This window comes from Camelus ferus, chromosome 4, assembly GCF_009834535.1.
Source record: "Camelus ferus isolate YT-003-E chromosome 4, BCGSAC_Cfer_1.0, whole genome shotgun sequence".
Taxonomy (NCBI): Eukaryota; Metazoa; Chordata; class Mammalia; order Artiodactyla; family Camelidae; genus Camelus; species Camelus ferus.
Genome location: NC_045699.1, coordinates 61974544 through 61988763, shown reverse-complemented (window position 1 = coordinate 61988763; position 14220 = coordinate 61974544). Strand labels below are relative to the sequence as shown.

The 14220-nt window shown below is 48.5% G+C and overlaps 1 protein-coding gene and 1 non-coding gene across 2 annotated transcripts in view; both read left to right on the top strand.

Annotated features, from left to right (window-relative positions):
- BRINP1 (BMP/retinoic acid inducible neural specific 1) overlaps positions 1-14220 on the top strand; it is a 602568-nt gene that overhangs the window by 76461 nt on the left and 511887 nt on the right. The window lies entirely within an intron of this gene.
- Positions 2215-2287, top strand: TRNAA-UGC. The gene has a single exon. It is a non-coding gene; the product is annotated as a tRNA-Ala (tRNA).

The window sequence follows — 14220 nt, the reverse complement described above, 5'->3', positions numbered from 1 at the left end:
ATCTGACTTAACCACAAAGAAATTGTCGCCATTCAGGGAGAAAAAGATGACCTTTGCTTGGTCATTTGAATATTCATATGGACAAAAATCAGCCTTGACCCCTCTTGCACACAACATATGCAAGTTAATTTGAGACAGAATAGAGACATGCACAAGAAAGGTGGAATGATAGAACTTCTAGAAGAAAACATAGAAGGTCTTCATGATTTTGGTGTAGGTAAAGAATGCTTAAGCAGGACACAAAAATTGCTAACCATAAAAGAAAAGAATGAGAAACGGAATGTCATTAAAATTAAAAACATTTGTTTGCTGAAAGACACCAGTAAGAGAGTGAAAGAAAAGTCACAGACTTGGAGGAGATATTTGCAATACAGATATCTGACAAAGGGCCCCTTCTAGGAATATATAAAGGATTATTAATCAATAGAAAAAGACAACCCAATGAAAAACTGGCAAAGACTTGAACAGACAAAAGACTGGCACCAAAAGAGATATCCCAGTGGCTGATGAGCTTCTGAAAACTCCTTAACATCACTAGCCACTCAGGAAATATGAATTGAATGAATATGAGATGTGACCCCACACCTACCAATAAGAGTAAATGAAAAGGACGATAGTATTAAGTGTTGTCAAGGATATGGAGCAGCTGGGACTCTCATACATTGCTGTCTAATACTTCCCCCCGTCATTCTACCTTTTAAGTTTTTCGACGGCAGAAGCCATGTTTGATAATACTCGGATACCTCCCACCTCCTCACCTGCCCTGTGCCCTTAGGAAGTGCTCAAGTCTTTGGAATGCAAGTCACATTCCAGATGAGAGTCTGTCAGACTAGCAAAAGGTAGTGACCATAATGAGATCAGTAGAGAAGATCCAAATAATCTCTCAGTCTGGGAGGACAGGGAGGTGGACGGGTCAGGGACCCAACTGCCTGTCTTCCCCCAGGAGAGGGTGCAGCCCTTAGCAAATGGGCTTCTGGGTCATGAGGAAGCAGCAAGCATTGTGGACTCCGCTGGGCTTTGGAGTCTCTGGAGTGTGCTGGTTAGTATGCCAGTTCTGCCATTTACTGCTGTGTGACCTTGAAGCAGTGACTCAACCTCTCTGGGCCTTGCTTTCCTCATCTACAAAACAGAGATAGTAACGGTATCCACCTTGCAGGACTGTAGTGAGGATGAGTTGCTAGAAGCAAAACACCTGGCCCACAGGCCATGCTCAGTAATGAGGCTGTCCTTTTTTTTAACTTTGACTTCATGAAGTCCTCTACGGAGACTTCCACGTGTTGTCTGACAATAACCCATTGTGGGAACATTCGTGCATTTTTCTGTATATCTTCTGGAAATCTCTTTGGTTCACATTTAAATTTGGTCCTCAATAAAAGTGCTGACAAGCCTTGACCAAGAGCTTTGGGCTTTGGGGCTGGTGGATTCCCCTTGAGAAAGGTGAGGTTTGGGGTGCCCCTTGGAGGGGCCAGGGCGTCAGTGGCTGTCATTGCCCATATCCTGCTGCACTCAGGTGTGAGGAGACAGTGGTCAGGGAGGCAGCCTCAGAAAGGCAGCCCAGATGGAACCTCCCATCATCACTGCTCCTCGGGAAAAGGCAGAGATGCCGGGAAACTGTTCTGGGGTGGCCCCGTGCTGAGCATACACTGAAACTGTTTATGCCTTGTAGACAAAAGAGCCAGGAGTAAATATTTACAGTCGGGGAGCCCGGCATGCTGATGCATTGATGGAATGAGAAATTGTGCATGCGTTTATGTGTGTGTGTGTGTGTGTTTGTGTGTGTGTATGCGTGTGTGTGCGTGTGTGTGTGAGACAGACAGAAAGAGAAGAGAGAGCTTCACCCTCTTCCTCCGCCTGTGGAGAAGAAGTGGGAGGGGTTGTGGATGGCGTGAGGTCACAGTCAGGTACACCCTGGCCTGACCCCTGCCCTTCCATGTGTCTGGTTTACCACGTGGAAGGCAAGAAGCAGAGACTCCCACAGGCAGCCCCAGGGGAGCGAGGTTTACTGTCTGGGTGAGTGTGGTTGCAGCGATAGAAATGGACACCCCCGACCAGGGGCTCCAAGGATACAAAACACTAGAACTCATAGGGGCCAAAACTGGATGGTGTCTCAGAATCCAAAGAAGTTCCAGAACCTTCAGCACCAGGATTCATAGATTTGATTAAGCATGCAGACTCTGGTGTCAGACTGCTTGGATTAGAAATGCGGCTCTAGGGGGAGCGTATAGCTCAGTGGTAGAGTGCATGCTTTGCATGCACAAGGTCCTGGGTTCAATCCCCAGTATCTCCATTAAAAAAAAACAAAACCCTAATTACCTTTCCAGCAACCATAAATAAATAGGTAAAATTAAAAAAAAAAAGAAATGGGGCTCTGGCTATGTGAGCTTGGACTTTCAGTTTCAGCTTCTGCACGATCAGGATAACTCTACTCTCTCCTTCAGAAGGCGGCTGGGCAGCAGAGTGCCCACAGAATGTCCACTCACCCACTCTGGACACAGCTTACTTTGTGAAAACCCTGGCATGGCTGCCCACTGCTCTTGGAATAAAACCTACATTTTAGCCACATCTCAAGGACCGTGTGTGAATCTGGACTTTGCCTTCTCTCTAATTTCCTCTACCCCCGACTTCCTCTCTGTCACTGCTGGCCCCTCACATCCCTTTCCACCTTCCTGGCTGGTTTTCTGTTCCTCCGACACATCAAGGACTTACGATCCCTTCTGCCTAGAGTGGACAGTCTCCCCTGGGATCCTTACACGTCTGGGTTCTTTTCATTCTTTATTCCTGCCCCCTTTCCCTTAATCGAAAGAAGCCCCACTCCTTCACATGATCAAATGATCCTGCATCACTGCTACCGAGGGTCTTACTACAACCCCACATTTTTGGGTTTGTCTGTTTACAAGTTTGCTGACTGTCTTCCCTAGAGGGAAAACCAGGTTCTTGAGAACAGGAGCCTTGTTCCCCGTCTATCCCCAAAGCTTAGCTATCCTGGCCCCGAGTAGGTGCTCGATAAATCTTTGTTTGTCCGGAGAATGAATAGATGAATGGATGGATGGATAAATAAATTAAAGATGGCAGGGTGTTCCAGCAGGGTAACGGCAGAAGGCTGTCCTTTAAGTCCTCCGTAGTCCAACGATTTCTCACTTCCATAGTCTGTTTAGCTCAGTGGTTTGTAAGAGGGTGGCACCCCCCCCACTCCCTGCCAAAGGGCAGTTTGGAAATGGGGCACATTTTGCAGACATTGGGCATCCAGTGGGTGCAGCTGGGTGGCTAAACATTTTGCAATATGCAGAAAAGTCGGATTCAGTAACTCCTGGTCCACTGCACCCCTCCCCGCAAACGCCAGCAACATTCCATTTGAGGACCAGTGGTTGAGCCTAATCATCTGATTTGATAGCGGTTGGAAACTGGAGTTTGTAGGGATTTCAAAGCTCCCAGCCCCTCGCCTTCCAGCCAGGGCCTGTGTTATAGATTTACAGCTTCACAGAGGAAAACCTCACTCTGGTTCTGAAAGGGTTAACCCCGGCTGAGCCTGTGAGCTTTTATTTTCAGTGACTAATAGGTAAGAGGGCCCACGCTCTCCTAGTCTGGGGAGGATGTAGCACCAGCAACGTCTCTGAGGCCCATTCCTGTGATTACTGAGCTGAGTATGAGCAATAGGATATTTTGAGGAGATAAAAGTGTCTGACCAGCTAATAACCACCAGACGCCAGCGCCGAGGTGGGGGGGTGGGTGGGGGGGAGGGGTGTGCGGGAATGGGCTCGCTCAGAGACAGAGAGGCCTGGACACACGTGCACATACACATCAGACACGCACACGACAGACACACACCATCCCGACACTCAGACGCAGTGTGAACCCTCACAACACGCAGGTACCTAGAACAAGCCTGCAGACACTGAACACATCTGGGCACAGCACCTCTTAACCTACAGGACACAGACTGCACACATAGGCTCGCACTTACCCAGAGCACATCCCCCGAGACACACCGTGGATCCACATACAACACGCAGCCTTCGACACTGAAACACACCCATACAGCAGAGGCACACAGAACACACTGAACACAGCCATCTCATGCAGTGGATGGGCACACATGTAACACACACCACATCTGCACACAGCTCACTCCTACAGACAGTGCTCATCCACACAGCATCCCCACAAATAACCACAATACACAAATACATAGCAACACACCCAATCACGCATCCTACTTAGAGATGTATGCATCTACAGGCAGGTCCAGTTAGCACAGATATAAACACACACACACACACACACACACACACACACACCATAGAAGTACACATATAAGGCACAACAGACCCATGCACACGCCCCTCTTAGAGACACACAACCCTAAGAGGCAGACACCAGAGACCTACACTGTATGCATGTGTGTGTTTATCCCTTGCTAACAACTGCTTTTCAGAATTCACTCTCAGACCCGTGCCCCAGTGACAACAGTCAATCAACACAATATACAAAACTTACTTTCAAACTGTTAGATGAAAAAAATAATCACGTGCAGAAAACAAACGTGCCATTCGGCCGTCTCTCACCTCTGTGGTTACTGAGGCCTGTGAGTATCATCTTTACAAAAGGAGGTGGGGCTTGTTTGTCTGATCTTCCCTGGCTGCAGGAGGAGAGCAGGCGGGAGGAAAGGAGGGGCTCAGGACCCCCAGGAGGCCAGGAAGTCTCTGGGGTTGGTAGAGGGACCCCTGGGTTTTGGCTCTGCAATCTGGTGTTACCCTGCTGTGTGACCTGGGGCCACGCTGGTTGTTTCCGATTTCTGAACCTCGGTTTCTTCACCTGTAAAATGGGTATGAACCTACCTCAAAAGGTTAAGTCAGACAAACTCTAGGATATAATCCAAATGTGGATTGGACCCCTTCATGTTCCTAACAGAAGCATCAATTTTCTGTTTGAGCCTCCTCATTTGCCTTTTCTCTCAAAGGAACTCTACATAGCATGAGGAAATAGTCCAGCTCGGCTTGTCCACTGAGAAAAGCTGTAGCTCATTTTATTGTCTTTATTGAGTCTTTATTAAGTGCCAGATCCTGTGCCAAGTGTATTACCTAATTTAATCCTCAGAACAACCCCTTGAAGTGGGTTCTGTTATTACTCCCATTTTACAGAGGAGGAAACAGAGGTACGGTTTGCTCAAGAGACTTGCCCAAGCTCTCACCAGTTAGGTGAGTCTGGGAGCCAGGATTCCAACCCCCTCTGCCACGATGTAGCGGGGTCTCCCTCGCCACGCTCCCCACCAAAGCTGGCCACGCAGCTTCTCTTGCGTTGGCAGCTGAAGCCAGCTCAAAGTCAAAGCTCAGGATGATTCTAAGAAACCCTCTTCTCCTGGCTCATCCAGGCTCTAATTTCCAGGCTCATCCAGGGTATAACTTACCTCTCGCTTAACACGAAGTCTCTATTGAAGTCATAGCACACCTTCAACCTTGTTAAGCCCCACCTTCTGCATCTAGACCCCTTACGCTTCTGGATTGTCACGAAATAGTCATCACATCCCATCAAATGAACACCGGGCCGTAGGTCTTTCTCTGATTAAGCCCTCGTTCCCCACTTTCCGCTCTGTGATCGGTAGTTTGGGTTGATCAATTTCTACAAATGACACTGGGGGGCCCTGGGCACGTTAGGACTTTGTTTTAGGCATTTAATAAGCCTTTTGTGAACTCTCCCCTACAGCAGGGCTGGTGACGGAGAAACAAGAGTTCACAGTCAGGCACCTTAGGTTCAAATCCTGGCTCTGTCACTCCGTGTAACCTTGGACGTATTACCTAACTTTCCTGTATCTCAGTTTATTTCTCTGTAAATTGGGGTGTAATCCCCGCACACAGACTCTCTGGGGTGTTCTGTGGTCTCAGCGAGTTAACAGCGAGGAAGGGCTTAGAGCAGGACCTGGCACTGACTGTCAGCCATTGTCACCGTCCAGCTCAGCCTGCAGCTCCTTAGACTGGTCCAGTTGGCTGTGCTCTTTGCTCTGGGTTTTAGGGTTCAGCGTGTTCGACTTAGAGACCCTCCTCTGGGGGAGCCTTTCTCCAGCCACCTTTGCCTTCTCGATCACAGTCCTTGACATCTCATTTCCTGAAAATAACAGCAGGTCTGCAGTGCACCAGGACTTGCTCTGTCTCCTTGAGATAAAGTGCACGCTATTCTTAGGGAACTGTCCTGGCACCTCTAAGTTGAGGGTGAATCAGTGGCCCCAAATCCAGACATTAGCGATGCACGGTTTCCTCCCTCTGCTGGGAGGCAGGTGACACCAGAGGTGGCAGGGTTAATTTTAGGGGCACCGGAGCCTCTCCGTGACTTGCACACTGCTGCTTCCCATTTCCTGCGCATCTGGAAGCCTTTTCCCATTTGCTCCAACTGGAGAGCATCGATTTCTGTTCTCCTTGCTTTTCCTGAGTTACCAGCTTCTCTTTCCTTTCATTCACAAAATCCTCCCACCAACTTTGCTGTATCATGCTCTATTTTGTCACAACAAGCCCTGTGTTTAAATTACTATGTAATCCAAAGATTTAGAAACTTTGATTTTTTTTCTTTGATAACGTTAGATCTTATCTATGAAGATACCTTTGGTAGAAAATTCACTCTTCTTGTAATTATCCATTCTACTTTTCCAGTGTTCAGAGGGAAGGAATGTGGTCTGGTAAGAATACGTGGGCAGTGCCCCCCGGGGAACACATCAAGGCATGTGTGTGTGTGTGTGTGTGTGTGTGTGTGCATGTGTGCATGCATATATAGGTCAAAAACAGTCCCATATGGCCAACATGCTGCAGTTAATCCTTATGGGTTTTGTCTCCTACCCCAGGAGAGTACTCAAGAGTTCAAGAATGTGGGGTTTCCAGCTTCAAAAATAGATTGTCTGCTCTTGAACTTAATTCTTATCTTTCCTGTAGTTTTGACATTGGTTCCACAGCTCAGGTCTCTATCATGGGCCCTCTAAGGCTGAACTCCAACTCCTTAGAAATGCTGTCCACAGTGCAGACACTCCTGGTCTCTTTTAATTACCCTAAGACCACTTAAGGTCATTTGAGAATATTAGAAATTCGAAAGAAATTGATTTCCTTGTTAAAAACAGACATCATACTTGATGCTAGGGAATGTCATTGTCTTCCTCTAAGTTTCACACTCTTTATCTGTGAAATGGGTACAATACTTAGCTCGATCCATCATAGTGAGGACTGAGAGGATCTGGGTCAAGATGTTTATGTCTGAGGCTGGAACAGAAGCCAGAATGAAGTGGGGCTTTGGACAGCATGGGAAGTTTAGAATCGTGTTCTACAGACGATGGGTAATGCTGCGTCCCAGCTCATGAGTCCTTTCATTCCACTGTTACCCACTGGAAAGATGATGGTGAATAAGATAGACCAGGTCTCGGTAGTTTTGGAACTGAGACAACAAACATTAATCATATAATCACACAAATAAATACATACATTGGTGGAATTTAAGAGAGGAAGGGCAACATGGACTGGGGTGGGGAAGATTTCCTTGAAGAAGCAACAGCTGAGCCAAGATGCAATGGTGGGTAGACGAAGGGGTGGAGGATCGTTCTGGGAAGAGCAAACAGCATCCGTAAAAGGCTTCGTGAGGTGAGAGGGGGCATGGCTCATGCCTAAGAAGGGCCAGGATGATTGGAGCGGAGAGACGTGGTGGAGGTGAGGAGTTGTGTGGGAGACGGATGGAGAAGTGGGTGGGGCTAGACCAGGCAGACCTTAGAAGACGCTGTAAAATCGGATCTTTTCTCTGAGAGCGATGGGACACATTTGGAGGGTTTTAAGCAGGAGCACGGCAAGCTTCTATTTTCTTTAAAAGGATCTCTTTTGCTGCTGTGAATGGATTGGAGCGGGGAGAGAAGGGAAGATGGGGATGGGTGAGGAAGTGAGAGATGATGGGCCAGACGGTAGGGCTGGAGAGAAGCGGATGGATTCGGCATATATTTAGGGGATAAAATGGTCAGAGTTGGAATAGACTCAGGGTAGGGGCTGGTGGTGAAGGGGAGGAATGACTCCCAAGTTTCCTACTTGCCACGAGGATGGTGGCAGTGTCACGGATATGTTCAAGAAAGGAGGTGGCATCTGCCAGTCCTGCTGACGCAGACTTTTCTTGTTCTGTGGTTGTCCTCCAGGAATCCACCCTGTCTCTTCATCTGTCTATCTCCTCCCTCCTAGAGTCCTCTGTAGTTCTGGGCTTGCTGGAGGACCACTGACAATGACAGAACCGTAGAGTGAGGGTTACCTTGGAAACCAGCCATTCCAGCATCCTCATCTCACGGAGACAAAGTGGTCCGTGAGTAAAGACCCCGGAATGAAGGAGCTCCAGGGCTAGGCTGACAAAACCTTTCAACTTCTAGGCTTGGTCCCTCTCACTGCCCCTGCTGCCATGTACCCTGTGACTAGATGATCAGAACACAGTGAAGGGCTACCCACCTAACCCTCTTTCCAACAACCCTCAAACTTGTCTTGTACCAGTTCAAGGCCTGATTCTTTGAGCAACCCCTCAGGCCTGTCGTTCAAGTTGGTTGTGAGGATTTCCTGAGTTAATGCAGATAAAATACTGAGGAAATTCCTGCCAAAAACTGAGCACTGCTTTCAATCTAATCTAACCCCATCCGGTCCTGTAACAGAGATCCCCAGTGTCCATCCTGCCTCTTTCGTTTCAGTAATTTCCTGCAACCACCCCTCCCACCAAGTTCTGCAGAGCACACGGCTTCCCAGCTAGACACTCCATTTCCCAGCTTCCCTTCCAAGTGGGTGTGACACGTGACTCAGTTCAGGCCAAGGGAGGTGAGTGGAAGTAAGGTGAGTGCCCTTCCCATTTCTAGTAAATTCCAGGCCATTTCCTATAAGGCAAACCAGCCTTCCCTGGACTCCATGTCTCCATTTCCTTCTGGCTCAGAAATGGCAACTCCTGGGGCAGCCTCCTTGGGCTAAGGATGGAGGCCCCATGTTGAGGACAACACTGGAATCAACACCCTGGGTCATGGGGTAGCCACTTGCATCAGAGCTGCCCCTCCCCCTCCACGCTCACCATGGATCACTCCTGTAAGGGAGAAACAAACTCTTAGCTCACTTAAGCCCTTTCACTTTGGGGGTCTCTTTGCGACTGCAGCTTAATCTGAACCCCAAAATACAAGCCAAACTGCTTTGCAACTGGAATGTCTAGAGTAGGTTGCTCAGTGAAAAGCACACAGACACTAACAGGACTGGGTCTGAATCGTGGCTCTGGCATGGTCCAGTGTGTGGCTAAGTTCTCTCAAGTCCCAGCATCTCAGTTTCCTCATCTAGTGATACCTATCTGCCTCCAGGGAACGTGTCTGACGATTGATGGGAAGTGTGAGCACAAAGCCAGGTTCTCAGAGAAGGCCGGAGGTTACTACCCCTACTGCCACTGAGCTGTCAAGTCCCAGCTTGGATGTCCTTTGTTCCAGAGTTGTCCAAATTTCCTTCATGACAAATTCTGGGGTAGCTTTTGAAACATACGACTCCCCCAGCTCATTTCCCAGCGCTTTGCTACAGATCAGATACAGGCTATGGCTGATGGACTTGTATTTAACGTGACCCCAAGCGAGTCTTATCAGGGAAGTCAGGGAAACACTGATCCTGTTTGCACAGCTGGAAGCAGGGCTGTTTCTCCTTTGATTTAGCTGAGGACTCCTTGTATTCTTCTGTGGCCTCCATTTCTACTTTGCATTATTATTATTTTGGTAATGTGCATGTCTTTATCTCCACTAATGATAGCCAACACTTCTGGAGCACTCATTAGGTGCCAGACACGATGTGAAGTACTTTACATACATTATCTTACCTAATCCCCTATCCGCACTCTCATCAGCTGCTGATGAAGAAATTCACAGCAGATATTCTATATCGTGCCTTTAAAATGCGCCAGGCATGAAGCTAGTTACCTCTTGTGCATTTTCTCACCTTTTCCACACAGCAGCCCTCTGGGACAGGAATTAGGATCCGTATCTTAAAGGAGAGGCAGCTAGGTTCAGAGAGGCAAGGCAACTTGTCCAAGGATGCTCAGCCTGGGGCTGGCAGTGAGGGGCGGAGAGGGTGACCCAGAGAGAAAGAGTGAAGAGCTGATCAAAGGCAGACAGAAAGTGGGATAAAGTTCCCAAAGTCTGCAGGGAGAATGTAACTTCTGCAATCTGACGCCACTCATGATAACTTCATAGACCGTCCCTACCCAGAGGCAGTAACCAGAGACAATTTACTGCCTTTTTTCGTGCACCACCAGAGGTGTGGACAGCTGTGGCACCCATCTGGGCACCTGGGGAGAGGAATATGGGGATGGACGGCAGCCCCTATGCACTCAGTTTAGGAAAAAATTAAGAATGGCCTCTCTTGCTGGGCGAGGGTCAGGACTGACCCCCATGAAAAGTTGAGGATGCTTAAAGAGGCTTGAATTATATTCGGAAATTCTTCATGTGATTATAATGAATTCTAGTTAACAAAGCATTTATTAATCAGATATTTACTGGCCACATAGATGAATTTGGTGCAAATTCTATCCTCAAGGAATAAAGGAGAAGAAATTACCATCGCTCCCTTTTCAGCTACAGAAAGTGAGTAAAAGAAAAACACAAGCAAGCCCTCCCCTCAGGATTTCCCCAGTCCTTGTCACAAGTACATGCGAATGGCAGCTCTGTGCCCCTGACCCCTCAGGGAACCGGCCCTCCTCTTGAGAGAGGCAGAACTGCTGTAAGATTATTCCACGCTGTAAAGAAATGCAATCTAAAACCGTCAGCGTATGCAGAATGTGGAATTTAGGAGCCTTGTCAGTCCTGGATGAGTGAAGAGAATAATTGATCAGCGGCAACCTTCTCTTTAAAAACCCTTCACATCCTAAAAGATGCTCATCATTTACATATGAACCGGCACTTTGGAGTTTCAGAGCACTTGGTACCCATTATCCCACTGAGCCACCGGGAAGTCATCTAGTGAGATGGATTAGGAGGGAGAGACTCCGAGAGGTTTGGTACCTTCCCCAGCATCTCGTGGAGTCTAGGAATTCATCGCTTCATTCGCTGGCCAAGCCGCTACTCTAATCAAATCACCCTTAAGATTTCTGTTTGCTTGACTGAAAGCCCCCATTTCTCAGAGAAATATTTTCCCCTGCCTTCAATCATCTCTGATGTGGGGTAGAAATGCAGCTGTATTAAAGAATGATTCCATCAAATTCCGGGGCAGAAGCCTAGCAAGAGATGAAGTGTTTCTGGTTGAGAGCTCCTCATTCTTCTGAGTCAGTGCCAAGTCCAAGAGGCTTCTTGTACCACAATCTAGGAGTCGAAATCTCCTTAGGAAGAGTCTTCCAAGGTGCCCAAGCTCCAGACGGTTCTGATCATTAGAGTCACCAGGTAGAACCACTGGCTTCTCAGCAAGCACCTCACGTTCAAGTTAAACAGATGGTGGGTATGTTTGGAAATAGATCTTTCCAGGATTTTCCCTGCAACCAGATCGGAAGAGCCAAGCAGACAGCTGAGTCATTATCTCATCAACTTGGCCTGCCTAGACTGCCAATCTGGGGAGCCCAGAATGGGGATCCAAGTCATGTCTGATAGACTGGAGGGTCAAGAAAAGTCTGGAAGATACAGGGCAGCAAAGATGATGAGGTTAGGTGTGTCAGGACACTTCGGACCTGGGACAAAGATGGGCATTCCTGTTCCGCTACAGAGATTTCACTTTTTATTCTGTTTCATTTGCCTAATGGGTGGGGAGAAATGTCAGGATTTGCCCCAGGATCAGCTCATGAGAGCACCATGGAGCTTCAGGGAGCTGCCCTATAATGTCTCATCCTCTTTTGTTTCCATTTATCTATCATTTCTGCTCCCCCAACGCAGACGCAGCCCAGCTTTCCCCCCGACCCACTGTGTCTCATTGAGTAAGTTCTTCCATGGGGTCCCAGCATTTCTAATACCTGAACAAGATTAGTTCTCAGCAACAGATTTTTGTCCTAAAACAGGAAAAGCTCTTACAAATACTTGGTGTGATCTCAGCCTATGGTAGGTAGGGTGTCCAGGTCTCGGTCCTGGCACGGTCAGTACTAGCACCCCCTTTCGCTCTCAGAAGTGTCCCAGTTGGGATCATAAATTGTGGTGACTGTGCTGTTGGGGAAATGTGGCTGCAGAGAGGGCTAACTGTCCTGCTCACGTCACGCAGCAGGTTGGTGGTGGAGCCGGGCCGGGAGCCAGCCCCGTCCCAGGCCAAAGCCGTCTCCCTGCGCCCGTCCTTAGACATTCACTCGTTTACACCTTGCCTCGTTCCACAGAGGATATGAGGCAGTCGCTCCCCCACAAAGTTTAATGCCTTGTCGTTACCATTTACCACCTTCAAATCATAGAAGCTTTTAGAGCTTCCCCTCATAAAGCCAACCTGGAAATGTGGTATGCCTGCTTATCAGGAGCACGCATTAATTCCGACCTCTCTGGGGAGCTGAAAGTTTCTCCGGAGGAGTCATTCTTTGTTCTGCAGTTTTACAGTGACTTGGGTCAGAAGCAGTAACGCTTTTAGCAGGATTCTGCTTGTAGGAAGGTGTGTCAGAGGCACCTGAAACACCAACGAGGGGCACAGGATGGGGAATTAGAATATTCTCACGGAAATCTCAGCCTTACTGTTTATTAGATGTGTTCCCTGGAGCAAGTTTCATGGCCTCTCTGAGCCTCAACTTCGCTGTCTGTAAAATGGGGTGTCTAATGACAGCTGGGTTCTGGGAGTTAAACATTCTATAAGCATTGCCTCTTTTAACCCTTACAACAACCCAATGAAGTAGACACCATTGGGACCTCCATTTATAGACAAAGAAGCCAAGGCTCAGACTGGTTAAGTAACTTACTCAAAGTCACATAGCAAGGAAGTGGCCGTTCTGGGATTTTAATGACGCCAGCAACAGTCATGACTCCTGCTTATCAAGTGCTTCCTAGAAATCATACAGCAACGAATCAAAGCTGGAATTAAAAACCAGGTCTTAACTCCAGCTGGGGTGACAACAGGGTGACAACTGAGAGCTGGCCTCCATGGGAGAAAAGCAGCAGAGAGGCCCCAAGAGGTGGCGTCCCCCCCCACCTTGTGGCTGTAGTTGGCTCCCCTCCCCCTTCCCAGCTGGCCTCCCCCCTCCCCCCTCGTGCCCTCTTCTTTCTGGCCGCTCCTGCTGCTGACAGCTCCCCAGGCAGACCTCTGGCCGCAGTTTACCTGTGCTCTCAGCCTGGGGTGCTGTTCCTGGTTTTGTTCCCATTGGGAACTCTTGTTCTTCCTTCTAGAATCAACGTATCTGCAGAACCTTTTCTGACATATGGCTGCTCCTGCCTTCCCACCCCAGGCAGAACGAACACCTCCTTTGTACAACTCTGTTGTACCAATATGACGATTAGAGCACAGCGGTTAAGTTGGGTGTGAGCCTGGCTCCCTGCCATTGGGCGAGTCATCTAAGTGCTCTGTGCCTCAGTTTTCTCGCCCGCGTACAGGGGACACTGACAGCATCTTCCTCCTTTGGGTTTATGAGGATTGAGGCAAACAGCCTGTGTAAAGTGCCTGGGACAGAGCGACACACAGTAAGCAGGAGAGGCTGTGGCCATTTCCTGTGTCCATCTCACCAGCCAGACAGTGACGTCCTTCTAGGTAGGGAATGTGCCCTTTCCCCCTTTGTCCTCAGTGTTTAATAGGATCGCAGCCTAGCACATGGAAGCCATCTGTAAAGGCTGAATGTGGATTGGATTTCGTCCCCTGAGTGTCTGCCTCTCCACTGCTAATGGGGAGGAGAGGGAAGTCCTGGGGCTGGTACAGCAAGTTTTCCCAGGGGAACCAAGTAGATGCTATTCATTCACTCATAAATTCATCCACTTGCTCGGTTCACAGTCACTGAGGGTCTGCTGTTTGCCTGGGACTGTCCTAGGCACTGCACATAGAAGGTGGTAAACAGGACTGTAAGCTCTTGCTCTGAGCTTACGGTCTGTTGAGAGAAAGCAGACATAAACACCCACTGATGTTAGCCAAATGGCCTCCAAAAGTTAATAACTTAAAATGACACCCGTTCCTTTAGCTCACAGTTCTCCGGGTTGGCCAGGCAGCCCTGGTCTACACATGCTCAGCTGACCTCTGTTGGCCTTGCTTATGGATCTGTGATCGGCTGGCTGGCCAGCTGGCGGCTGGAGGAACCAAGATGGTCTTACACGTGTCTGGCAGTTTGCAGGATGTTGGCTGG